The sequence below is a fragment of the Eretmochelys imbricata genome, chromosome 7, assembly GCF_965152235.1.
Source record: "Eretmochelys imbricata isolate rEreImb1 chromosome 7, rEreImb1.hap1, whole genome shotgun sequence".
In the NCBI taxonomy this organism is placed as follows: Eukaryota; Metazoa; Chordata; order Testudines; family Cheloniidae; genus Eretmochelys; species Eretmochelys imbricata.
Window position 1 is genome coordinate 53,738,876 of NC_135578.1, and position 26,371 is coordinate 53,765,246.

The following is a 26,371-nucleotide window of genomic DNA, read 5'->3' on the forward strand; positions in this document are numbered from 1 at the left end:
GGACGCTGCCTCCTGGGTTCTAGTGCCCATCTTTGCCACCTTCTACATGTGCTGGGCACCCTGCATGGCTACCATCCTGTTTCCCGTACAGATGAGCAGGGCAAGGGGATCAGGTGGGAGAAATGGGCGGGGGGGGAGAGAAGAGGCAGTTGGAAAGGGGGGTGGGATAGGATGGGGGAAGAGAAGGGGATGGAGGGGTTGGGCAGAGGAATGTGTGGGCCAGGGAGGAAGAGGGAGCCCAGAATCCAGTGTCCCATTGGCAGCAGCCACAGCAGAAAGGCGGGTGGAGCAGCACCAAGAGGCACCAAAACAGCAGCATCTCTGCAGCAGCCTGTGCCAGATTTGCCACAGCTCAGGTCACTACAGCAAACAGCAGTAGCAGCAGGGGCTTCCCTATTAAATCAGCCCATTCCCCCCACCCCAGCTACCATTCCAGGCACGGGAGAGAGAGAGCCAGGGGCTTCAGCATGCAGGCATATGCTGCCCTCCCAAATATAGCAGTCAAACTATGCCTATGCTCTGATCCCAAGCAATGAGCAAAAGGTCAGTCATGGGCTAGCAACATTAACTCCCCATGGTGGTGGGCAGGCACAACTAGTTGCTTGTAAGGATTCCCACAGCTTTTGTCCTTCCCCATGGCAGTATCTCTGCTCTATCATCTAGTCCAGTGGTCCCCAACCTTTTTGTGGCCAATAGCACATTCATGTTTTCAGAAGAGTGTGGTGGGCGCCAACAATTTTTGAAGACTTATTTTGTATTTGTACATTAAATAATACGAAAAAAATATTTAATATTACATAATATATGAATCCATAAGCTAAAAAAGTCATTTTACATGTAAAAGGTATTAAATTATTCAGCAATTACTCTTTCACCTTACTATGTGAATTTGCTCTTTATCTGCCTGTAAGAAAAATTAAGGAGTTTTTACAAAATAAATATCAAACAGTTTTCATCTTATTTTAAAAAAGTAAAATTATTTTTTGATTGGACAGTTTTTTGGAAAAATGTAGACTAGCTGTAGCAGAAAGTGAGGCTAGTAATATTTCAGTCCTACATATAAAAACATTGTTGAACTGGTGGTTCAAATATATTTATTATTCTTACTTTAACACAGATAGCCAGTTATGGTTAATTAAAAAATATTCTTTGTATTGTTACTTATATCTGGATTTCAACAAACAAAACAAACAAACACACACACACGTTAATCATACGCGCTCATCAGCACTTAATGGAAAACAAGTATCATTAATTCATGTGGTTTTTCTAATAAAGTCTGTGTGATTTTTGGCAATGCATTTCTTCAGCCAATTTTTCGTAGTTGAGAGAGTAGGATGATATTCCAGTTCGCAAGCAATCGTCAAGATGGGCATCTGTAAGCCAAGATCTGTATTTTGATTTTATGATGTTCATTGTTGAAAACAGAACTTCACGTAGATAAGTGGAGCAGAAATAAGATTTTATTTTGTATGCTACATTTTTTAAAGTAACTTTAGGAAACTTTTTTCGGTCAACCAGATTCCAAAAGTTTTCATCTGTTGCGCAGGATTTTAGAACAATATCATTTTGAAGGTCCAAAATCTCCAGTTCCACGTCTTCTGTTCTTACTTGAATGAGACTCGCAATTGATGTAGCCATTTCTGTTACCTCTACTTGGCAAGTAAAAGGATTCACAAGAAAGGCAACTACAGGCTCAGTGATGGTGAACTGGTGAAATCTCTTTTCAAATTGTTCCAGAAGTGTTTGAATGTGGATAACAAATGGTGATGGGTTAAAATCACTGTCACATACCATTTTCTTCATACTTGGGAAATGTACGAGAGACTTCGTCTTCATATGTGACATCCACAAGATCAATTTTGCTTTGAATGATTTTACAGAACCTGTCTTTTCCCTGGAGCTCAAGATTTTAAATGTTCAATTTGTCAGTGATGTCGGCAAGAAAAGCCAAGTCCATTAACCAGCTGGAGTCTTCTAGTTGCTCGAAGTGCTGATTTGTGGACTTGTGGCAGTTATGGTGAGGATGGTATTTAGTGACTTCACCATAAAAGAAGAATTACTGAAAGTACTGCCTATGAAAGGGCGAACAAAGGGTGAGGACATCTATACAGTGAAGTCACTAAATACCATCCTCACCATAACTGCCAAGTGCACTGTATCCGATATATCTGTCAACTTATCAAACTGCAGTGAAAACCAGTCACATATTTCCAAGTCATCTTTTAGCTGAGTTTGCATGTCGCTTGAAATTGCATGTATCCTCCTCATAACTGCAAATCTTGTATTGCCGACAAAAATCTCATGCTTGTTAGGAAATCCTTGAAACAGGCAATCAGTACCAGTCAAAAATGCTTCCCTCAACAATTCACCATCTTGAAAGTGTTTTTTCTTCTTTGCAAGCAGATGGTCAATTTTAAAGGAAGCAATAGTAGCACTTTTAGACTTTACCACTTGTCTAGTGAAAACAGATTGCTGGGCAGATAGAAGAAAATTAATCAACTCAAATCAAACCTCTCTCAACTCAGATTTAAGTGGATGGCTAATGTCAAAAGAGCCGTGATTAGTTTGGAAATGGAATTCGACATTATGTTTTTTCGGCACTGTAACAGTACCACTGCACAATAAGCAAACACATTTCCCTTTATTTTCAATAAAACAATAGGATGCTTCCCACTCCGCACTGAAATAATATGTACGTTGTCTTTTATTTGAACCACGCATTAGGGGGCAAAATGTTAAAAAAAAAAAAAATCGCAAAGCACGAGAAAACAGAAGTATCAGTGCAGTGGAAGAATACTCACATACAGGGCTGGCTCCAGGCACCAACAGAGCAAGCACATGCCTGGGGCGTCACATGCTAAGGGGTGGCATTCCGTCCATTCTTGGGCAGCAGAATCCGAGCAGGTTGTCCCCCCCCCACCCCGCTTCGGCAGTTTGGGCAAGTGTTGGGTTTTTTTTTGCGCTTTGGCAGTTTGGGCAGCGGCAGTCCGGGCAGCGGCAGTCCAAGAAGCCTTTTGGGGGGGAGTGGGGGGCAGTTCTGGGCAGTGCGGAGAGAAGCCGCGGCCCCGCGCCTGCCAGACTCTTAACCGTACTCGCGTACTCCAGGGTTAAAATGAAGTGCACCTGCTTTACACCAGGCTTCTACACACCCTCCTCTCCTTGCATGGCTTGCAGTCACTGGATCCTTTAGCTTGAATATATCAGCTAGATCAGCAGGTTTCTGGACTGAGTCCATGGGCTTATCCCAGATAGCTTGTCTGATCTCCTCTGAACTCATACTGAGGAACCGTTTCTCAATTAAGAGATCAAACAACTGGTCATAATTCTCTGCCTCCTTCCCTTTGGCACCTTTTCTCATCAAATCTCAAAATTTATACACATTCTCTATGACTCATCTTATCATTCATCCTGAGACATCTAAAATTTTACTCTATATACTTCAGGAGTAATTTGAAACCTTTGCAATGCAGCCATAGTGAACACGCCCTTGGGGGAGGCTAGCCCCCTACCCCTCAGCTCTCTGCCTGAGGCCCTGCCCCTTCTGCTCCCCTGCCGGAGCCCGGAGCACACCACCCTGCCACAGCCACTGTGCCCCCCCATACCCAGCGCTGGCCGGGCTGGTAGCACAGCTGGAGCACCCCTGGCCCCAGCATGGTCCCAGTGCTGGAAGGACGGGTGGCATGGTATGGTCTTGGTCTTGCACACCATGACCCCCAGACTGCCCACCCCAGCCTCTAGGCCACAGAAAGGAGGGAGCAGCAAGGGGCCTGGTGGAGTATGGGCGGGGCCATGTTAGGCTGTTTGGGGAGGCATGGCCTCTCCCTACCAACAATACCTGCTGCCCATGAATACAGCCTCTTTAAACTCACCTTTTTCAATGCCTGTTCAATTGGTATTTCATTAACTATATTTAATGCTTTACCTGACAGCTTAGTAATCAAAGTTGGGACTTTTTTTGTCCTCTAGAACTTTATGCATCTCATGTAACCTTACAAAAGTGGTATTCTTCAATATTCTTCTCCTTCTTCGTATGCAGGGCACAACCTGTCCCAGCTGGGTGCTCCTTAGGGAGAGACAGCACTTGTGGCATCCATCCATACTTGTCCCTCGTGTCCAAGTTATACAACTTCTCCTTCTCTTGCAGCTCCATGGCTTGTTGTTGTGCAGCTGTTTCCTTCTCCTCTTTCTTCCTTTTAGCATCCAGGACCTGCCAGTGTGCTTTTTCTTGCTGATGCTTTTCTGCCTCCCTGTCCTTGGCTCTTAGGTCAGCTTCCCTGGCTGGTGCATCTGCTTCCCATTTGGGCAGTCAGAGTCCTTTTCTAGGGTTGTCAACTTTACAACTGCAGAAAACTGAACACCCTTGCCCTGACCCTTCCCCAAGGCCCCGCCCCTGCTCACTCCATCCCCCCTCCCTCCCTAGCTCTCCCCCACCCTTGCTCACTTGTTCGTTTTCACTGGGCTGGACCAGACGGTTGGGGTGCTGGACAGGGTGAGGGCTCCAGCTGGGGCCAGGGATGAGGGGCATGGGGTGCAGGAGGGGGCTCTGGGCAGGGGCCAAGGGGTTCAGAATGTGGGAAGGTGCTCCAGGCTGGGGCAGGGGATGAGGGCTCCATCTAGGGATGCAGGGTCTGTGGCATGCCAGAAGTGAGGAGTTCTGAGTGTGGGAGGGAGCCTCGGGCAAGGGTTGGGGTGCAGGAGGGGGTAGCGCCAAGGATGAGGGCTTTAGGGTACATGAGGGGGCTCGGGGCTGGGTCTGAGGGATTTGAGTGTGGGAGGGGGCTCAGGGCTGGGGCAAGGGGTTGGGATGCAACAAGGGGTGCGAACTCTGGGAGGGAGTTTGGGTGCAGGAGAGGGCTGGGGCAGGGGTTTGGGGTGCAGGGCACAGGGAGGGAGTTTGGGTGTGGTAGGGGGCTCAGAGCTGGGGCAGCAGTTTGGGGTAAAGGAGGGGGTGCAGGCTCCAGGCCGTGCTTACCTCAGGCGGCTCCCAGAAGCAGCCGCATGTCCCTGCAGCTCCTAGGCAGAGGCATGGCCAGGCGTCTCCACATGCTGCCCCATCTGCAGGTGCCACCCCTGCAGCTCCCATTGGCCACGGTTCCCGATAAATGGGAGCTGGCACTCAGAATGGGGGCAGTACACCGAACTTCCTGGCTGCCCCTGAACCTAGGAGCCGGAGGAGGGACATGCCACCACTTCCAGGACCCAGGGTAGGCAGGGAGCCTGCCTTAGCCCCGCTGCGCTACCGACTAGACTTCTAGTGACCCGGTCAGCTGTGCTGACTAGAGCCTCCAGGGTCCCTTTTTGACTGGGCATTCCAGTCAAAAACCAGACACCTGGCAAGCCTATCCTTCTCTATATTAGCCATTTCCATCCTTTTAGTCCACTCTGCCACATTCAACTTCTGTAACTATCTCAGCCAGTTTGAGTTGTGTGGCTACCTCATTGAGGACTGTCTTTGCCCTCATTTCCTTGAGCAGGTCTACTAATTTTTACACTTCCTTTTTTCCCCTTTCCTCACCCAAAATAAAAATTAAAAAAAAAAAAAGATAGAAAGTAATAAAACTGTAACCAACGTCTTCACTTGAGAATCACTTAATTTTACCAGTGCTTGAAGTTAAAACCTCATTTAAAATAGTAAGCTGTGTGTAAATTCTGTTTGACTGCACCAGTGTAACGTTACTGGGGATACATTGCGGCTCTCAGATCTGGATCTCTTTATATTTCAAAGTTTGTCTTTGTTTCCGAGGTCAAACTGATCCCCTGGAGTTTAGTCTCCTGTCTCCTCCACAATGCCGACTTCATCTTCATTAAGGGGTTCCCTGGTGTGCTCCCACATGAAGTTTCCTGCTGCAATTTTACAGTGTAAGCGTTCTTTCTTCAATCTTCTATTCAAATGAATAGAACACTGAATTTGGCCATATCTGGTCTGAGGTGTTGGCCTCTTTCCTTTGTCTAGATAAAAACTGTTTATCAACTCCCCCAACATGCCTGGTTTAAACAAACATGTTTTAGCCACAGACTTTAAAGCATAACATCAGCGAGTATCCATAAGTCCACACACAGCATTGCCACATACATTTCACAATGACATTATTGACCAGTGCATTGTTACTTTTGAAATGATGAATTACAAGGAAGTACAAATAACATTGCAGTACTGTTTAGGGCAAGGCTCAGCAACCTTCGGCACATGGCCCATTAGGGTAATCCGCTGGCGGCTGCGAGACATTTTGTTTACGTTGACCATCCGCAGGCACGGTCCCTCGCAGCTCCCAGTGGCCACGGTTCACCGTTCCTGGCCAATGGGAGCTGCGGAAAGCCGCAGGCCGCAGGGACGTGCTGGCTGCCACTTCCCGCAGCTCCCATTGGCCAGGAACGGCAAACCACGGCCACTGGGAGCTGTGAGGGGCCATGCCTGCGGACAGTCAACGTAAACAAAATGTTTCATGGCCCGCCAGCAAATTATCCTGATGGGCCGCATGCCAATGGTTGCTGACCCCTGGTTTAGCGTGTGAACAAAGGAATGCCAAGGATCATAGGCTCACAACAGTATCTGCTGGCGCACCTGAATGTCAGTTCACATAAGCAAAGACACCACAAAAAACAACATGCACTTGGAATGCAGAAAACCCAGAGCTTACAGTTGAGAATTCTCAGAGCTTTCCTTTAACATGGGAACAGCATTTCCATTATTACAATGAAGCAAATAAGGAAACTTGTGTATGTGTTAAACAACTGAGGCCACTCAGAACCATAAGCATGGCTGCCGCCTATGCAATTACAATCAGCATGAACATGGTAATTTATTCACTTCTTTGCATAATAATATGGGTCCTGTGTTTAGCATTCATGTGAATGCTCAAATTAATTCTGACATGTTGAGTAAACCACTGGAAGAAGAGAAATCCATGACTAGGAAGCTGTAAAAATGCTGCATACTTTTTTAACTGCATCCCCTCTCCAAAAAAAAAGAAGGGAGGAGAGAATGGAAGCAAGAGAAAGTTGAAATACAGCAAACAAAAATTTTTTACAACAGCATATATACTAAACAGTTTGAACTAAAAACGGTTAGATTGATGGTAAATTTTACACTCTGTTGTAAAAATCCAAATGCAAATAAACTGAGGATTTCTAAATAAAAAAAAAAACAAACAAACAAAACTATGTTTAATTAGAATCCTCTTCTGTATTTTGAATTTCAGACTCCCAAAATTTCCAAATAAAGCCAGGGAGTTCCAAATAAAGTTTCACATAAAACTTGCTTTGTATGCATGGATGAGAAACGAGCATCTCGTATATGAACAATTTTTGATCAGTCATGTTTCTTATATGTGTCTTTTCAATAAATACTAAATGCTAATGAAAACACTTGAAAGAAAGATGTGTGCTGAGCAATACCAGTACTTGCCTAGATAGTACCTACAAGTTCCATGTATCACATGACAGAGGAAAAAATGCAGTGGTATCTTTCTGCACCTGAACCTGTAAATATTATTTTTCACAGTTGAATCAGGTGACTCAGTTGGACACGTCATTGCAGGTATTCTGCATTTCCACCTCTTCTCCCCCAACCTCACATATTCCTGTGCAGGATAACCCAACAGGGGAAGATCATATCAGTGTTACTGCTTCTGCTCAGAAAACATTGGTAAGAACAGGTTTCAGAGTAGCAGCCGTGTTAGTCTGTATTCACAAAAAGAAAAGGAGTACATGCATCCGATGAAATGAGTTGTAGCTCACGAAAGCTTATGCTCAAATAAATTTGTTAGTCTCTAAGGTGCCACAAGTACTCCTTTTCTTATTGGTAAGAACAGTAACACCAGAGGGAAAATTTTCACACTTTGCGCCTGTTGTAGGAATGCTTTTTCTGTTCTAGTAAAATGACTACGCTTTATTGCTTTTCATGTCTGAGCATAGCTGGCTTCTGCTGGACCACCAGGAGCTATGAGAGAAACAGACTATGCATCAGTTTCACCTTGCAGGTGTGATGGAAGAGGAAAATAGGTAGAGAAGAGGACTGATGATGCTCAAAAAGTGATAAAACAGAGAGAAAAGAAAGATCAGCAAACTGCTTAATTTTAGGATAAAAAAAAGTATAAGAGTTTCTTTCAGCTACCAATGTAATCATTAGTAGTAGGTAACAGGACCGATCGCTGAAAGAAATTCAGAAATAAAACCACCTCCTCAAAAAAGGAAGAATGCCATTTGAAAGTGTGTTTTTCCACAATGAGGGCTATTTTCCATGGCAATTTTTAAACTTTTAAACCCCAGCTGTCAGGGGGAGGGGAAAAAAAAAAAAAAAAGACAAGTTGCCAAAATGTTTCTGTAACAGGAAATGCATATTCTCCATCCATCCCATCTCCTTCCCCTTACACACGCTCATCTTAGTCAAAAATATTTAAACATGTTTTCTGTGAAACTTACCAAAAGATTCATCTGTGGGCAAAGACCTAGTCTGGAAAATTTCAACAAGTTAGGAGCAACTGAAAACCAGTGGTTAGAATGAAAACTATTATGCATCCTTAGGTACAGTTAAGTTCCCACTACAATTTTTGGGGGGTGTAAGCATTCTTTTTCATTCCTCTTCGAATTTAAATATAACATACTTAAATATGTAAAATCACCACATCAAGTACACAGATGTACTGTTGGCGATTCTTTTCTACATTCCATAAATATTTATCCATGAGCTTCCTATAATACCCATTACCAAATTATATAAAATACTGGACAGGCAAATTAGCACAGAGATTGCGGACTTCATACAGAATACTTCTCTTCATCTTTCCCAGATTTTGGGATGCTATGCTTGTGTGCTAGTTTAATACACTTTGATTACAGTATGGCAAAAAAGTTTTAGAAAACAGGCAGATCTCACAGAACATTTCAAAAGTAGTCAGATACACTCTATATTATCAATGCTACTGCTTTCCATGTTCTTGTCTTAGTTATTTCCTTCTTCTTACCCCAACAGTAGTGTCCTATATACTACAATGCCATGTAGATCTATTCAAAGCATTAACCTGTTTCTGTGTCACAGTGACTGCACATGTACTGATATGCTAACAAATGCATTCCTAGTTGTTTATTGATCACTTCATACACTCTCTCTACTGGAAATCCTGGGAGGAACACCAGAAAGTCTCCTGTCATCTCATGCTTTGTGACACATGTTATTGGCCGTGTCCCAAAGTATTTTTATCTTTGGGCATTTCCATAAAATGTTAATAAAAAAAAATTCCTCTACAAGCTGTCTCTGGTATTTCTGACTCACTTGTGTGTATTTTTAGTTCATTCATTCATTCTTTTTTTTTCCCCCTCTAAAAAGGAAAAGAGAGAGAGAGTCATTCACAAAATTCTAGAAGAAAAAGGGGAAAAAAAAAAAAAAAAAAAAAAAAAGAGCAAGGACAACAAACCAACACTGGCTACCGCAAATATCCATTGAGATTTACAGATCAGAAACCAAACCTTCCAAAATACAAACTTTACAAGAAATTAGAAGAATTTAACTTGTTGAACAAGGGCTGATGTAGATATGGAAAGCTTGGTGAATCTGTAAGGTTTCCCTGTACTTCACACAGGCTTCTCATCTGACTACAAGCATCTGCTTCACTCACTCCACATTCTGTACTTTTTTTCCACACCATCCGATAAGGCTGGGGCAGTCTCCCAATAAGCATATGGGATTCCTTCTAACCTTTGAAAAATCTTCTGAAACTCCAACTACCCCATGAAATATGATAGCTATGAGACACCAATCTGGTGTTCGCTTTGTGTTTGTTGTACTTTATCATACCTGCTTCTGTCTTTAGATTAACTCCTCTTTGGGCCAAGGGTTTGCTATTTCTTTGGCACATTCTGCAGTAGCATGCATATTCATTTTATATGTTTATAAAAATGCACCTTAATGTCTTCAGCACACATGAAATTCTTAAAGCTAAACTCCCCAAATTAAATTTAAAAAAGGAAAGTACCACTCCACAAGAACAACATAATGCACCCATAAACACGGCTCACAATTCCTCAAAGACATGGTAAAAAGAGAAATTCCACAGCAAAGGCATCTATTATCCCCCAGACTTTCAAACATGGAGACTGCAAAGTTGATCAAATACACACATCTCATCTATCATGGAAAAATACAGGAGGAAAACCAGCCTCTCAGATAGCCAGGATATGTAGCAATATATAAGTAAGAAAGAATAGTTGCCATCACATCACCAGAAAGAATTGAAATACAAGTGAAGAAAAATACTACCTACTCAAATCTTATACTCCCAACAGTCAGCAACAACGAGACTCAATCTCATCAGTAACAACATTCCAGTATATTCTTTCACCTCTCTTTTCCACCTTCACTGACAAAAAGACTCAGGACATCTTTACTAGCCTTATTTCTTAATTTTCACTGAAAACATTTTGAGCTACTTTTTGACAATTCTCTAGAAATGAATTCTAAGCCTAAAATGTACAGCCATGTACAAGTAAAGCAATTTCATCCAGGGAGTTAATGGAACTTCTTTCTGCTAAATTTGATAGATAACAGCTGGAATTAAATGTTTTGAGTCATAATAAACAGATCCAGAGAGGCGGCATTGTAGATCAGAATTACACACAAATTATACAGACCATATATACAATTAAAGAAAATAATATGTTAAAACTTCAGATTTGAACAACTGAGCAGAGCAAGAGAAAAGAACATTCATACCTAGTCTCCCAAAGAGCTTTGAGAAATGGATTCCTTTACCTCTGGATATCAGTGTGGACTCAACCCCTATCCAGGTTAATAAGAATATCCCTAGAAACAAGTGGTATACAATAAAATGGGCAGCAAAATGACAGAACCAAGACTGAAACTCCTTCAGACACATAAGAAAGAGAGCAACAAATGTTATGGGAAAGAGGAAAATATTGTTATTTCAAAACAGGCTTGATCTAATCCAAGAAAAGAGGAAGGTGCTGGTCAAGAGTTTGTACAAGGCAAAAAAAAAAAGTAAATGTAAAAGGTAACTTTTTAATAATTTACCAAACTCAGTATAAACATGAGAGTACAGAATTTACATTTTTCTGAACACTGAATTTTGCTAAGCCATTTGCTGAGAAATATTTTATCTCAAAAAGGATGAAAAGTTAGATGGTCATGAAAGTGTTTAACCCACTTTAAAAAAAAAAATTATAAAGGAATTTGTGCCCAATCTTGCAACCTGAACAAGTATGCATATTGCAAGGTCAATATTATTTACTCTGTTTTGAGATGAACCCAGTCTGTGTGTCCAAACAATTCTGTCTAACCTTGATTATGAACTCCATCCATGAAAAAGAAACTGTCTTCTACTGTGCTTTTTACAGCACCAGGAATCTCGACTGTATTGAATAAACATTAATAATAGATGATGAATAAAAATAACAATTTCAAAAGCCTCCAGAGATAAGTGAAAAAAATCTTGATATGATGGACAGATGTGTTAGTACAATTTTGCTGCTCTTAACAGTATTTTATTCAAATTTGTTTTGTTAGCAGTAGCGTGAAGTTAATAGCTCTCAGCATGCCACTTACAAGAGCTACGGATTCATTTTCCAATTAATGGTAGCAATAGGTTCTTAGTTAATGGTTTTAAGATAAAGCTAGGTTTTGCCATATGGTTGGATTTCAAAGATGGTCATTGAGGATTTCTCATGAAAAGCCCTGGTGTGTAAGAAACTGTTGCTGTATTTAACTTCTGTGTCCTCACACGCACAGTCGACAATTGGGGTGGACGATGTTAGAGTATTCTCAAATGCCAGTGACACCAGATTTTTACCCCATACTCTATTTAAGAGGACTACAAGGATTTTAGATAAAGGAACATATGGATGGCTCAGGGGACTGGTAATGGAATACAGAGCTTTTCACCTCTAGACCACTGGTTCAAATCTAGCCTCGGTCAGTAGTAAAGGAAAGTTATTAAAATCCAACAGCTGTAATTTATGTGAAATGATTAGTTAGTCTCAGCCCAATTCCTAGAGGACCCAGACCATCATCATAATTAACATCCTTGCTGACAGTTTCATCTTAGCTGAGTGTCCAAAGATTGAAAGGGTATAGAAAAAGAATTACCCTCTCACCCTTTTGGTGCTAAGTCCAGGCCAGCGCTAAGACAGCGTCAGAGCAATGTAGCAAAACTTGTAACACCACTGCAATGGCATACTTGTTCTGTGGGTAAAGAGAGGACTTCAATCTCCAGGGCTATCAAACACACTGAGTTTGTCATTTATAAAAGTTATAGAAGGGGGGTGTCACAAGGTGGCTGGCCCCATTAAATTAAATAGGTCCAGCTCCCCTGTGCCAGCTCCACTTTGCCAATCAGAAGCAGCTATGAAGGATAATGGAGCACCAGAGGCAGCAGGAGATCCAGAGAAGGGAAGAGTGTTTCCTGGAGGAAGGCTGAAAGCAAACTGAGCAACAAGTGAGGTTTGCTGGATGACATCCCCAAGCCAGGGCTGGAAAGTGCAGAAGACAGGAGAAGCAGTGGCTGCAGAAAAAGGTGCCTGTGGACTCTAAGCTAGAGAGCCAAAGCCAAGGACCAGGAAAGGACCATGGAGCTGGTCTGGCCTGAGAGAGTGCAAGATCAACCAGCCTAGTAGCGGACAGATGGATAGAACCATGGTGGAGGCGACAGGCCCCATATAACCTGCTGGCAGCCTGTAACTGCAAACAGTCTGAATTCCTGCAGCAGCTGGACACCACCGAACCGGTCTAGCTGCACAAGATCTGCGATGACGCCACCAAGTTATTCAGCAGCAGCTTCAGTAATGAACCGGAGTGAACAACAAAAATGCCATCTCAGAGAAATCATCAGAAGCAGCAATTTTCTACTGCTCTGGATGAGACCAAAGACCCCATCAGGAAGAAGGAGGAAGAGGAGGAGTATTAAGACAGCATCTTCTAAGCAATGTTCCAAAAGATACAAGAAAAAATAAAGGGGGACCTGAAATAATCAGGGTTGTGGGGGAAGAGGCATCCCCGTCTCGACGAGTAACAAGATCCCAAGTTACAAACACCTGATACACACACCAAGGTACTTCCTGAGAAGTCAGCTGTCCAGCCAGTGGAAGGGAGAGTCCCCTTAGTAGAGATCATTGTGAATGATTAAAATAGTACTGAGTTACATGTGAAGAGAAGTGTGCTTGAGAAAGGGCAGAAGTCCCCAGGTCAGTGCCCAGAGTCCAGCCATGGGGCAGAAACCAGCACCCCGCTCCTCATAGAGCCTAGCCTTGGGGCAGACACCAGCACCCCACGCCACGGGGCAGCCCCCAGACACCAGCACCCCGCTCTCCACAGAGCCCAGCCCTGGGGCAGACACCAGCACCCCACGCCCCAGAGAGCCCAGCCCCGGGGCAGCCCCCAAGCACCCCACTCCCCACACCACAGGGCAACCCCCAGACACCAGCACCCCGCTCCCCACGCCACGGGGCAGCCCCCAGACACCAGCACCCCGCTCCACACAGAGCCCAGCTACAGGGCATCCTTAAGCCCAGGCAGCAGCACCCCAGAATCTTTACTCCCCCCAACTTCTTTACTGTCCCACCGGGGCATATGGTGTGCTAAAGCTCTGCCCTTCCTCACCCTTTGCCAGAGCTGGCTGAGTCTCCCAGGCTCTCCCCCGTACCCGGGAGAATGAGGATCAAAGAGCATGCAGCCTCCAGCCCTAACAGGCTGGGCACTCTGCTCACTGCGAGCTGGCCTCTGCAGAGTCCAGTGGTCCTACTGGCAGCCAGATATTCTGCGGGACAAACAGGGAATTCTGCGAAATTCTGCATTGCGCAATGGTGCAAAATCCCCCCAGAAATAACTGTTAGCACTGTAACCAAATTAGCTTATAGATAGTAATTCCCTTTCATGTCTTAACTGCCTTTTGTGACCAGGATCCTAGGGGGGCCACGCTGAGATTGCTCAATTCGGGTAAACTGCAAATAATGGGGCAGACAATCCCCAAAACTGGTGGTTATTCTAATACTTAGATTCACCAAGCCAGCAACAAAACAGCTTCCACAATACCTTACTGGTTACCCAGAAGCCAAAAATACAGTTCCCTTAAAGCAACACAGCCTTTGTGCTCCCACCCAGACATTCAAGTCAAATATGATGAGGATTACTGAAAATCTTGTTGATCATATAAAAAGTTCTACCAATCCCAAAGCATCGGACACATTACCCTCCAGGTTAACAAATATTTCAGATCTTACCAAAATATATGCTTACAGCCAATTCCTATTAACTAAACTAAAATTTATTTTAAAAGACCAGAGAGTGTATTGGTTAAAAGATCATTATACATACAGGCATGAACAGAGTTCTTAAGTCAGTTTCATAGTGGAGATGGTGACCTTTAGAGTTGCAAAGGATTCTTTCAGAATTAGTCCATAGATTCAATCCAGTGTCCAGTATCAGGGTGATCCAGATGGAACTGAAGACCTGTCTTTTGGCTCACACTTCCCCTGATGAAGCTTAAGCAGATCTGAGATGAAACGATCAGGTCCCAAGAGCCCTTTATACAGTTCCCGGGCAGCCTCTTGACAGCATGCAGTCCTTGGGTGAAAAATAGGCAATTACCCTAGCTGTAAAGTAGGCCTCCTATTTCCTAAGCATCACCAGTAATTAGGTACGTGGATTAACATAAGGCAATTGCCTATCTCCCTCCATTTCCAGGTAGTTCATCATATATTTCAAAGAGAAATTAAGACAATGATATCATTGCATTCACAGTTCATTTAAAGGTTAACATTTCCTTTTGATCTCTGAATTAACAGAATACAGTGATAGACAGAACTGTTTGGTTACATTGTTAACCTCTAACAATATACTATATATGTAAACAAATACAATTAGTATTACCCCCTAATTCTCTAACAATACAGGTTTGCATTTCAAAGCTCTAATCTAACTTGAAATGGCCCTAATTACAATTTACATATACTTTAATAGGTCTTTAAAGGTTGAGCCTGGGTCAATTAGCCTGGTAGTTATGTAACCCTTTCTGGTGCTGTGTCACACCTTTATATTATGTATGTGATTGTGTTCAGTCAACCTTAAGATCAAAGACCTGAGACACTGTATGAAATTAACAATATTACATATATTGTCTTCAGCTTATCTATCCATGTTACAATGTATGACCAGCAGTTGCCTTATGTTAATCAGTGTAACTGCATTACCTGTGTATGCATAGTAAATAGAATGTTAACTTCGAAGTGATGGGACAGTGTATGTTTAACCTTTGGGTGAACTAGAGTTCACTTCATTGCCCTTCTCCAGAGCCTACATAACCCAACTCCCTCAGAAAACTAGCTGGAGTCCCAGAATTCAGTCTCTAAGGTTTTTCAGCAAGGATTGCACAGGGTCAACCTCCCCACATCCAAGTCCTGAAAGGAATGGACTTAATTAAGTAACAACTTTATCGCAAGATTTTATAAAGAAACAAATTTAATTTTTTTCAGCATAACATGCCTATTTTATAATCCATATACATTATCTTCACAGTTCTACATAAACATAAATAAAGAAAAATTCAAATCTGAACAGGTCAGTCCCCACAGAAACACAGTTTCCAAAAGCTTAGGTTGAGTTCATCTGAGTCTCAGTTAGAGTTTTTGATCACCAAATCTATACTGTTTGCCGAGTCTAAAACATCTTCCCTCCACTTGCTTGTACGTATCTTTAGTTAGAATCCATGCAGACTCTTCCTCTACTGAAATCACTGTTAAGCAGTCAGCTAACTTATTAACCAGCCACTCAGTTAACTATAGAGATTAAATTAAAAAACAAACAAAACTAAAAAAACCTGCTACAAGATGCTTCAGAGTTAGAGAAAACAGCCTGCTTCCCCTGGGCTCAGCTTCTCTCAACTCACACAAAGCACATGGCTTTTTGTAAAGCAGATGCCCTGACTGCTTGCCCTGGTGGAGTCTGATCCCAGCAACAGGGAACCCATTGTAGCATACCCCAAACTACCACACCCAATTCCAGAAACTTCTGGATGTGGAGTGCTAAATCTGCCTATTAACAATGACCCAAACTCAACTCATTCCTACTTCCCCCATCCAACCATGGGTCTCTCAAAGAGACATCTCCCATGTTAGGCATATGGGTTACATTCTCCCCTGCTTAAACACTGCCATCCCAGCAGCGCACCTGAGACACAATCCACAATATCTTGCTTGCAGGAAGTCAATCACACAGGCTATATATTTGTCACGTCCTTGTAAGACTTTCCAATCAACAGGAACTGAGTCTGGAGCACTGGGTCTTCCTGGCCAAGGATTTGGATCCTGAAACTCTGGTGATATGCTTTCTTCATTACTAGGCAAGGCTTCTATGCAACTTGTAGCAACAAGTATTAATCTTTCTTCTTCGGCTTCCAAATCTTCCTCATGAGATTTGCAGAGTACTGTGAACTTTCATAACTGCTTTGCAGAGTTCCTTATCCCACTCATCTGAACTAGACTGAATTAGAGACATTTTAACAATTCTTTCTGTCCATTCCATGTCATCTTTATCCCTGGAATACCATTTAGTCGCCAAGAAAGAGCATCAGCATCAACATTGGCTTTGCCAGACTTATAAATTATATCAAAGTTATATAGTGACAAGGCTGCCACCCATCTATGGCCAGCCGCATCCAACTTTGCAGTCTTCACAATGTAAGTAAGAAGGTTGTCCTCAGTCATTACTAGAGCTGTTGATTAATCACAGTTAACTTATCTGATTAACTCAAAAATTAAATCATGATTTAAAACTTAATTGCAATTAATTATAGTTTTAATTGCACTGTTAAACAATAGAATACCAACTGAAATTTATGAAATATTTTGGGTGTTTTTCTACATTTTCAAATACATTGATTTCAATTACAACACAGAATACAAAGTATACAGTGCTTTCTTTATATTTTTATTATAAATATTTGCAATGTAAAAATGATTCGATTCACCTCATTCAAGTAGTGCAATCTCTTTATCGTTAATGTGCAACTTACACATGTAGATATTTTTTGTTACATAACTGCACTCAAAAACAAAACAATGTAAAACTTTAGAGCCTACAAGTCCACTCAGACCTACTTCTTGTTTAGCCAATCGCTAAGACAAACAAGTTTGTTTACATTTACAGGAGATAATGCTGCCCGCTTCTTATTTATGTCACCTGCAAGTGAGAACAGGCATTCACACGTTCTGGCCAGTGTCACAACATATTTACGTGCCAGATGCGCTAAAGTTTCATATGGCCCTCCATGCTGCTGAAACGTGGGCTGGCACTGGTTTTATCCATTCAACTGCTTGCCCTTTTGCAATGCCAATGTGAGGTTTCAATACGACATCCTTCCTTGTTAAGTTTTTGACAAGTACTCCTATTCTCATACTGGAGCCAGTGACTTTAACAAATTGAGAAAGAACTGCTAGTCCACTGGGTGCAATTGCAGCACCTGGATCTTCCAGAATTACAGCAGTCTCCAATTCATTCACAGCAAGTTTCAGAATTCCTGGCACTGTTTTGGATGTACCAGGTGCAATTGTCTCTGATTTTCTTCCTCTCAAGACCATTTCAGCCGCTTTGTCAGCTTTTTGCTGTAACCTCTGACTGAGTAAAAATTGACTAAGTTTCAGCCTACTCATTTGGTAATGAAATACTACAGTGGAACCTCAAAGATACAAACACCAGAGTTATGGACTCACTGGTCACCATGTGAAACCGGAAGTAAACAATCAGGCACCAGCAGAGACAAAAAAAAGGGGGGGGTGGGGGGGGGGGCAAATACTGTACTGTACCTATATTGCATCTTAAAGGTAGGCACATCTGGGCTGCCTGTCCCTTCTGCACCCCACCCTCACCTCCACACGCAGGGAAGCCACTTACAGCTAGGAGCTGAAGGCGCTGGCGCTGCCAGCCCAAGGCAGTTGGAACTGGCAGAGCAGGAGCAGCGCTGGGATCTGCGCTGCTTTCCCCCACATCCTCCAGCCGGAAGGGGGACATGCTGTTTTCAACACACACACCCCCAACCAGGAAGTGGATGCGCCATTTTCACACACCCCCCCAGCAGGAGTGGGACAAGCTTGCAAACTCAGTCCAACTCAGGGAAAGAAACTGCCTGCAAGGAAATCGCCAGTGCTGAGGAGGGAGCTGCTTCTGGAGCCTGGCCTGGAGTGTCATCTGCTGGAGCTGAAGCCCAAACTGCACTTTGTTCAGAGTTACAAACATTTCACAGTTATGGACAACTTCCATTCCTGAGGTGTCCCTAACTCTGAGGTTCTACTGTACTTAAAAATTCAGTACCCCATTTCTTCTTACAGTCTTCTACAAGATATTTTAGCACATCTGTGCCTATGAGCACCAACCCTTGTTGATTCATACATTGATCTGGACAAACTAAGACTAGTACCTCTTGTTTGTTAGTCCCACAGATGAACTTTGAGAATTGAATCCTCAAGGGTATATATCCCGGGTATGGAACAATTTGCCCTCCAGCCCCTTCTATCTGAAGTATACTGCCAATAGACTAACTTTTGATAAGATAAATGCTCATAATAGAAAGTTTCATATATGCAGGTCACTTGAGAATCAGTATCTACTAGGCAGGTTCTCTTTACCCATCTAGGTAAAGACAGTGGGACCTGCTTATCATGGCTAACTTCTGGATGGCCTCACTGACACCCATTTGGGTAACATCTCTCTCCTGAACCCATTAACTAGCAGCCTTGCTCTGAGAGTTGTTAGTTTCTTTCCTTCCTGGCTCATACTTGCTCTGATTTGAATGTCTACCACTCAGTTGCTGATGTACTAGGTTGGGGTTAGAAGAATTCTCATAATCATTTTGAAAATGTCCTATTCACTCCCAGTTAAAACAAAGAATTTCTTCTGTTAAATCTTGGTGTTGCTTATTAAATTCTTTGGGTCTTTGAGGAGGGAATCGTGTATCAGATATGGACATTTCAGAACTTGGCTTGGTCATCTGCAGTCCCACCAACTGCTGCTCAGCCTGCAGATATTTCTCCTTCCAGTCTACTGCAGTGACTTCTTCATGGGCATTGGAAGTATTTTCAGGTGCCTTTATCAACTGCAAACGACTCCTATGCAATGGCTTTCCTTTTTCTTCTAGTTCTTGTCAAAGTTTTCTCTCTTGTTTATCAAAGTGCTCCCTTTACTCCTGGGGGAATTCTGCATCACTGCACATGCACAAAATGTATGTCCCCCACAGATTTCTTTGCTTCCCCGCAGAAAAACGACTTTCTGACAGGAAAGCAAAGGGAAGCCACAAGAGCTGTTATATGACCTTCCCTAACAGTATATTTTGGGTGTCCAGGGCAGCTGGCAGAGAGGTAAATCACTGTGGCACAGGAGGGGAGGACTGGAAAAGGCGCGGCTGGTGGCTCCTACCCTGCGCCAGGCTCAGTTGCTAGTCCTCGCTAGGCTGGGGAGGACGGGTCTTCCTCTTCCCCCGCACAGCTGCTGGGGCTGTGTCAGACTCACCACCAAATTTCTCCCCCAGCTGTAGAAAGCTCTGCAAACTCTCCCCCCGCCCCACACTTCCTGCACCCCGTGCATCCAGACCCCCTCATACCCAGACCCTCCCGCGGAGCCTCACCCTCCCATACACACACACATCCAGAACCCCCCAATAAGTCCCACTCCCCCTGCACCTGGACCACCCTGACAAGCCACCCGTACCCCCACCCTACCGAGCCCCAGATGCACATGGATCTCAACCCCACTGAGCCCCACCTCCCACTGAGCCCCCCAGATCCCCTTGCTGAGCTCTACCTCCCCACCCCCGCAGACACCCCCGCCCAGCCCCAACCACCTTCACCTGGACCCTCCTGCAGAGTTCCATTACCACTGCACCCAGAACCCCCACTGAGCCACCGGCACCCAGATTGCCCCACACAGAGTCCCTCCACAATTGGATCCTGCATTGCTGAGCCTGCCTGCCCACACCTGATGCACCTGGCACAGAGGGGCTGGGCCCTCAGGTGTTTCTGGGCCAGGGCCTGCCCTTGCGCTGTGTCAGGGTTGGGTGGAGCCTCACTACTGAGTCTGTTTCCCAGGGAGGAGCTGCACAGTGGTCTCCCACCTCTGTACAGCCAGTGACCTGTGCTCCCCAATGCCATGCTGGAGTCTCCACATTTATTTGACAAATAAAATTTGCAGAATTTTGCAGACTTTTTAATTTTTTGGCGCAGAATGCCCTCAGGAGTATCCCTTTCAATGAATCTTACCTCAAAAAGGAGTGTGGCATAAGAGATGCTCTTTTTTCTACCACCACCACTAATCCCTTTTATTAAGGGTCTATTTTAAAAAGATTCATGTCAACAACCATGAAAAAATTGATCTTGTACATAAGAGTTCAATTCAGTATCTTTTACCCCACCAACCTCTTGGGCTAATGTGGGTAGTATAGTCAGGTACACAGAAGGTGGTTCTCTAATGTGTTGGTGTTGTGTGTTGTGAAGGTGGTTCTCTAATGTGTTGGTGAGGCTCAGAAAACTGAGCTTAAGTTCAGATGCATGAGATGCTCAAGTTCAGGATCCTGACACAAAGAAAAAAGGAGAGCAGCAGAATAATGACCCTGGACTTCAGAAAAGCAGACTTTGACTCCCTCAGGGAACTGATGGGCAGGATCCCCTGGGAGAACAACATGAAGGGGAAAGGAGTCCAGGAGACCTGGCTGTATTTTACAGAATCCTTATTGAGGTTGCAGGAACAAACCATCCCGACTTGTAGAAAGAAGAGTAAATATGGCAGGCAACCATCTTGGCTTAACAGTGAAATCCTTGCTAATCTTAAACACAAAAAAGAAGCTTACAATAAGTGGAAGATTGGACAAATGACCAGGAAGGAGTATAAAAATATTGCTCAGGCATGCAGGAGTGAAATCATGAAGGCCAAATCACACTTGGAATTGTAGCTAGCAAGGGATGTTATGAGTAACAAGAAGGGTTTCTTCAGGTATTTTAGCAATAAGAAGGTGGTCAGGGAAAGAGTGAGCCCTTTACTGAATGGGGGAGGCAACCTAGTGACAGAGGATGTGGAAAAAGCTAACGTACTCAATACTTTTTAGGCCTCTGTCTTCACGAACAAGGTCAGCTCCCAGACTACTGCACTGGGCAGCACAGTATGGGAAGGAGGTGACCAGCCCTCTGTGGAGAAAAAGCGGTTCAGGACTATTTAGAAAAGCTGGACGAGCACAAGACCATGGGGCTGGATGCGCTGCGTCTGAACGCTAAAGGAGTTGGCGGATGTGATTGCAGAGCCATTGGCCATTATCTTTGAAAACTCATGGCAATGGGGGGAGGTCACGGACGACTGGAAAAAGGCTAATGTAGTGCCCATCTTTAAAAAAGGGAAGGAGGAGGATCATAGAATCATAGAATATCAGGGTTGGAAGGGACCTCAGGAGGTCATCTAGTCCAACCCCCTGCTCAAAGCAGGACCAATCCCCAATTAAATCATCCCAGCCAGGGCTTTGTCAAGCCTGACCTTAAAAACTTCTAAGGAAGGAGATTCTGCCACCTCCCTAGGTAACGCATTCCAGTGTTTCACCAGCCTCCTAGTGAAAAAGATTTTCCTAATATCCAACCTAAACCTCCCCCACTGCAACTTGAGACCATTACTCCTTGTCCTGTCCTCTTCCACCACTGAGAATAGTCTAGAACCATCCTCTCTGGAACCACCTCTCAGGTAGTTGAAAGCAGCTATCAAATCCCCCCTCATTCTTCTCTTCCGCAGACTAAACAATCCCAGTTCCCTCAGCCTCTCCTCATAAGTCATGTGTTCCAGACCCCTAATCATTTTTGTTGCCCTTCGCTGGACTCTCTCCAATTTATCCACATCCTTCTTGTAGTGTGGGGCCCAAAACTGGACACAGTACTCCAGATGAGGCCTCACCAATGTCGAATAGAGGGGGACGATCACATCCCTCGATCTGCTGGCTATGCCCCTACTTATACATCCCAAAATGCCATTGGCCTTCTTGGCAACAAGGGCACACTGCTGACTCATATCCAGCTTCTCGTCCACTGTCACCCCTAGGTCCTTTTCCACAGAACTGCTGCCTAGCCATTCGGTCCCTAGTCTGTAGCTGTGCATTGGGTTCTTCCGTCCTAAGTGCAGGACCCTGCACTTATCCTTATTGAACCTCATCAGATTTCTTTGGCCCAATCCTCCAATTTGTCTAGGTCCCTCTGTACCCTATCCCTGCCCTCCAGCGTATCTACCACTCCTCCCAGTTTAGTATCATCTGCAAATTTGCTGAGAGTGCAATCCACACCATCCTCCAGATCATTTATGAAAATATTGAACAAAACCGGACCCAGGACCGACCCCTGGGGCACTCCAATTGACACCGGCTGCCAACTAGACATGGAGCCATTGATCACTACCCGTTGAGCCCAACAATCTAGCCAACTTTCTATCCACCTTATAGTGCATTCATCCAGCCCATACTTCTTTAACTTGCTGACAAGAATACTGTGGGAGAGCGTGTCAAAAGCTTTGCTAAAGAAATCAGGCAACTACAGGCCAATCCACCTCACCTCAGTCCCTGGAAAAATCATGGAGCAGGTCCTCAAGGAATCACTTTTGAAGCACTTCAAAGAGAGGAAAGTGATCAGGAACAGTCAACATGGATTAATCAAGGGCAAGTCATGCCTGACTAACCTAATTGCCTTCTATGATGAAAACTGGCTCTGTGGATGAGGGGAAAGCAGTGGATATGTTATTCCTTGACTTTAGCAAAGCTTCTGATATAGTCTCCCACCGTATTCTTGCCAGCAAGTTAAAGAAGTATGGGCTGGATGAATGGACTATAAAGGTGGATAGAAAGCTGGCTAGATCATCGGGCAGTGATCAATGGCTCCATGTCTAGTTGGCAGCCGGTATCAAACGGAGTGCCTCAAGGGTCGGTTTTGTTCAATATCTTCATTAATGATCTGGAGGATGGCGTGGATTGCACCCTCAGCAAGTTTGCAGATGACACTAACTAAGAGGAGTGGCAGATACGCTGGAGGTTAGGGATAGGATACAGAGGGATCTAGACAAATTGGAGGACTGGGCCAAAAGAAATCTGATGAGGTTCAACAAGGATAAGTGCAGATTCCTGCACTTAGGATGGAAGAATCCTATGCACTGCTACAGACTAGGGACTGAGCAACTAGGCAGCAGTTCTGCAGAAAAGGACCTAGGGGTTACAGTGGACAAGAAGCTGGATATGAGTCAACGGTGTGCCCTTGTTGCCATGAAGACTAACAGCATTTTGGCCTGTATAAGTAGCAGCACTGCCAGCAGATCGAGGAAAGTGATCGTTCCCCTCTGTTCAACATTGGTGAGGCCTCATCTGGAGTACTGTGTCCACTTTTGGGCCCCACACTACAAGAAGGATGTGGAAAAATTGGAAAGAGTCCAGGGGAGGGCAACAAAAATGATTAGGGGGCTGGAGCACATGAGTTATGAGGAGAGACTGAGGGAACTGGGATTATTTAGTCTGCAGAAGAGATGAATGAGGGGGGATTTGATAGCTGCTTTCAACTACCTGAAAGGGGGTTCCAAAGAGGATGGATCTAGACTATTCTCAGTGCTACCAGATGACAGAACAAGGAGCAATGGTCTCAAGTTGCAGTAGGAGAGGTTTAGGTTGGATATTAGGAAAAACTTTTTCGCATTGGATCTGGGTGAATTATACAAAGAACATTTTGGTTTAAATTTCACACCAGTCACAGTTTCAGATTTCAGCACCCTCTCTAACAAAAGATGTTGCCTGTCAGGAGGGAGACTCACAGCAGGAGTAGAGGCTTCAACTGGACCTCAGTCTATAATTGGTGTAGCATCTGTTAACCACCTAGTCTGTTTATCACGCACAGGTGTAACCACAGCCCATGTCTCAATCTTGAACCCTCTGTCGGAATACACATAATATCCCTGATCCCTGCACTAAAGTACTCTGGGCACAGAACCAGTGGATATAAATGACAAAACCTCAAAATGAATAGGAGTCACATCCCATTTCTGCCCTAACTTCTGCAACACATCGTTCCGTCCTATGTGTATCACAGAAACAGGATCTTCAAATTCACAAAGAATCATATCTTTTTGTTCTTCCTTCACCCTCCTCCTATTAGTCACATGACCAAAGATTCTAACAGCCCTCTTAATTTCTGCTGTACAATCAACATGCCCAAAATGTGTGGACAAGTTTCCATTATCTTAATATTAATACAGTGTAAAGATTCAATAATAGTCACCACCACCAAATTCTTTTATAACTGCTGTAATATTCCTCAAAAAAATCAGATGTGACCTCTGAGCAATCCTCAAGTCCCTGTCTGTTCGGGCTCCAATTTGTAACCTTTGGATGGGCTAGAGTTCACTTCATTGCCTAAATAACAAAACCCCATAGAAACTTAGCTGGAGACCCAGAATTCAGTCTCTAAGGATTTTCAGCAAGGATTGCACAGGGTCAACCTCCCCACATCCAAGTCCCAAAAGGAACGAAAGGAATGAACTTAATTAAGTAACAACTTTGTTTCTTTATTATAAGATTTTATAATTTAATTTTTTCAGCATAACATAGCTATTTTATAATCCACATACATTATCTTTATAGTTCTACATAAACACAAGTAAAGAAAAATTAAAATCTGAACAGGTCAGTTCCCACAGAAACACAGTGAGAAGCAACTCAGAGTTTCCAAAAGCTTAGGTTAAGTTTATCTGAGTCTCAGAATTTTTGATCACCAAATCTATACTGAAAAGGAGTATCTGTGGCACCTTAGAGACTAACCAATTTATTTGAGCTTAAGCTTTCGCAAGCTACACCTCACTTCATCGGATGCATTCAGTGGAAAATACAGTGGGGAGATTTATTACATAGAGAACATGAAACAATGGGTGTTACCATACACACTGTAACGAGAGTGATCACCTAAGGTGAGCTAACACCTGCTGGTAATAGCTCACCTTAAGTGATCACTCTCATTACAGTGTGTATGGTAACACCCATTGTTTCATGTTCTCTATGTATATAAATCTCCCCACTGTATTTTCCACTGAATGCATCCGATGAAGTGAGCTGTAGCTCGCAAAAGCTTATGCTCAAATAAATTTACTAGTCTCTAAGGTGCCACAACTACTCCTTTTCTTTTTGCAAATACAGACTAACACGGCTGCTACTCTGAAACAAATCTATACTGTCCGCTGAGTCTAAAACAACATCTTCCCTCCACTTGCTTGTAGGTATCTTCAGTGAGAATCCATGCAGACTCTTCTTCTGAAATCACTGTTAGCCAGTCAGCTAACTGGTTAACCAGCCATTCAGTTAAGTATAGAGATTAAATTAAAAAAAAAAAAACAACAAAAACCTGCTGCAAGATGCTTCAGAGTTAGGGAAAACAGCCTGCTTTCTGCTCCTCCGGGCTCAGCTTCTCCCAACTCACATAAAGCACATGGCACTTTGTAAAGCAGCTGCCCTGACTGCTTGCCCGTGTGGAGTCTGACCCCAGCAACAGGGAACCTATTGTAGCATACCCAAAACTACCACACCCAATTCCAGAAACTTCTGGCTGTGGAGCCAGCACTGGGCCAAAATGAAGTTCAATCTTTTTTTGACCTTGGACAGCAGCAAGAACCGCAAGAGGCACTTCCATGCACCTTCTCACATTCACAGGAAGATCATGTCTTCCCCCCTTTCCAAGGAGCTAAGGCAGAAATACAATGTCAGCTCCATGCCCATCCAAAAAGATGACAAAGTCCAGGTTGTCCGGGGACATTATAAAGGCCAGCAAATCGGCATGGTAGTCCAGGTATACAGAAAAAAAATACGTCATCTACATTGAACGCGTATAGCATGAGAAGGCCAATGGCACAACAGTCCACGTTGGAATCCATCCTAGCAAGGTGGTGATCACTAGGCTAAAACTGGACAAGGATCGCAAAAAGATCTTGGAACGCAAAGCAAAGTCTTGCCAAGCGGGCAAGGAAAGGGGCAAATACAAGGAAGGAACCATTGAAAAGATGCCAAAATAGAATGGTCTTCTGTGTGTGAACAATGACCCAGACACAACTCATTCCTACCTCCACTCACCATAGGTCTCTTAAAGAGATATCTCCCCTATTAGGCACATGGGTTACATCTGCTCAGCAAAGAATCCTCAGTCAGATGCTGTGCTCAAAGCACTTGAAGAACCTGCTTCAGCTATAAAGAGAAACCTCAGGCCTGATCCTTTCATCTCTAGTCTGCTGAACTTTGAGCAGAGAAAGTTTAAGCCGCAGGGCCAAGATCTTCCAAGTAGTTATTTGGAATACCCTGGAAAATGCATGGAAAGACTACCAGATTTTACATCT

General features: G+C 43.7%; 1 protein-coding gene and 1 pseudogene across 12 annotated transcripts in view; one reads left to right on the forward strand and one right to left on the reverse strand.

The window, feature by feature from the left end:
• The window catches only part of USP54 (ubiquitin specific peptidase 54), a 270,753-nt gene that overhangs the window by 241,382 nt on the left and 3,000 nt on the right, over positions 1-26,371 (reverse strand). For 10 of the 12 annotated variants that reach the window (XM_077821025.1, XM_077821032.1, XM_077821030.1 and 7 more), the window contains exon 2: positions 14,324-14,572. The exons of 1 other annotated variant lie outside the window; for it this stretch is intronic. The gene's annotated coding sequence lies outside the window, so the exon portion shown is untranslated. Of the gene's footprint in view, positions 1-13,609; positions 13,767-14,323; positions 14,573-26,371 lie in introns of all 12 variants that reach the window. One more of the 12 variants, XM_077821024.1, reaches the window with a different exon arrangement.
• Positions 25,615-26,053, forward strand: LOC144267254 (large ribosomal subunit protein uL24 pseudogene; annotated as a pseudogene).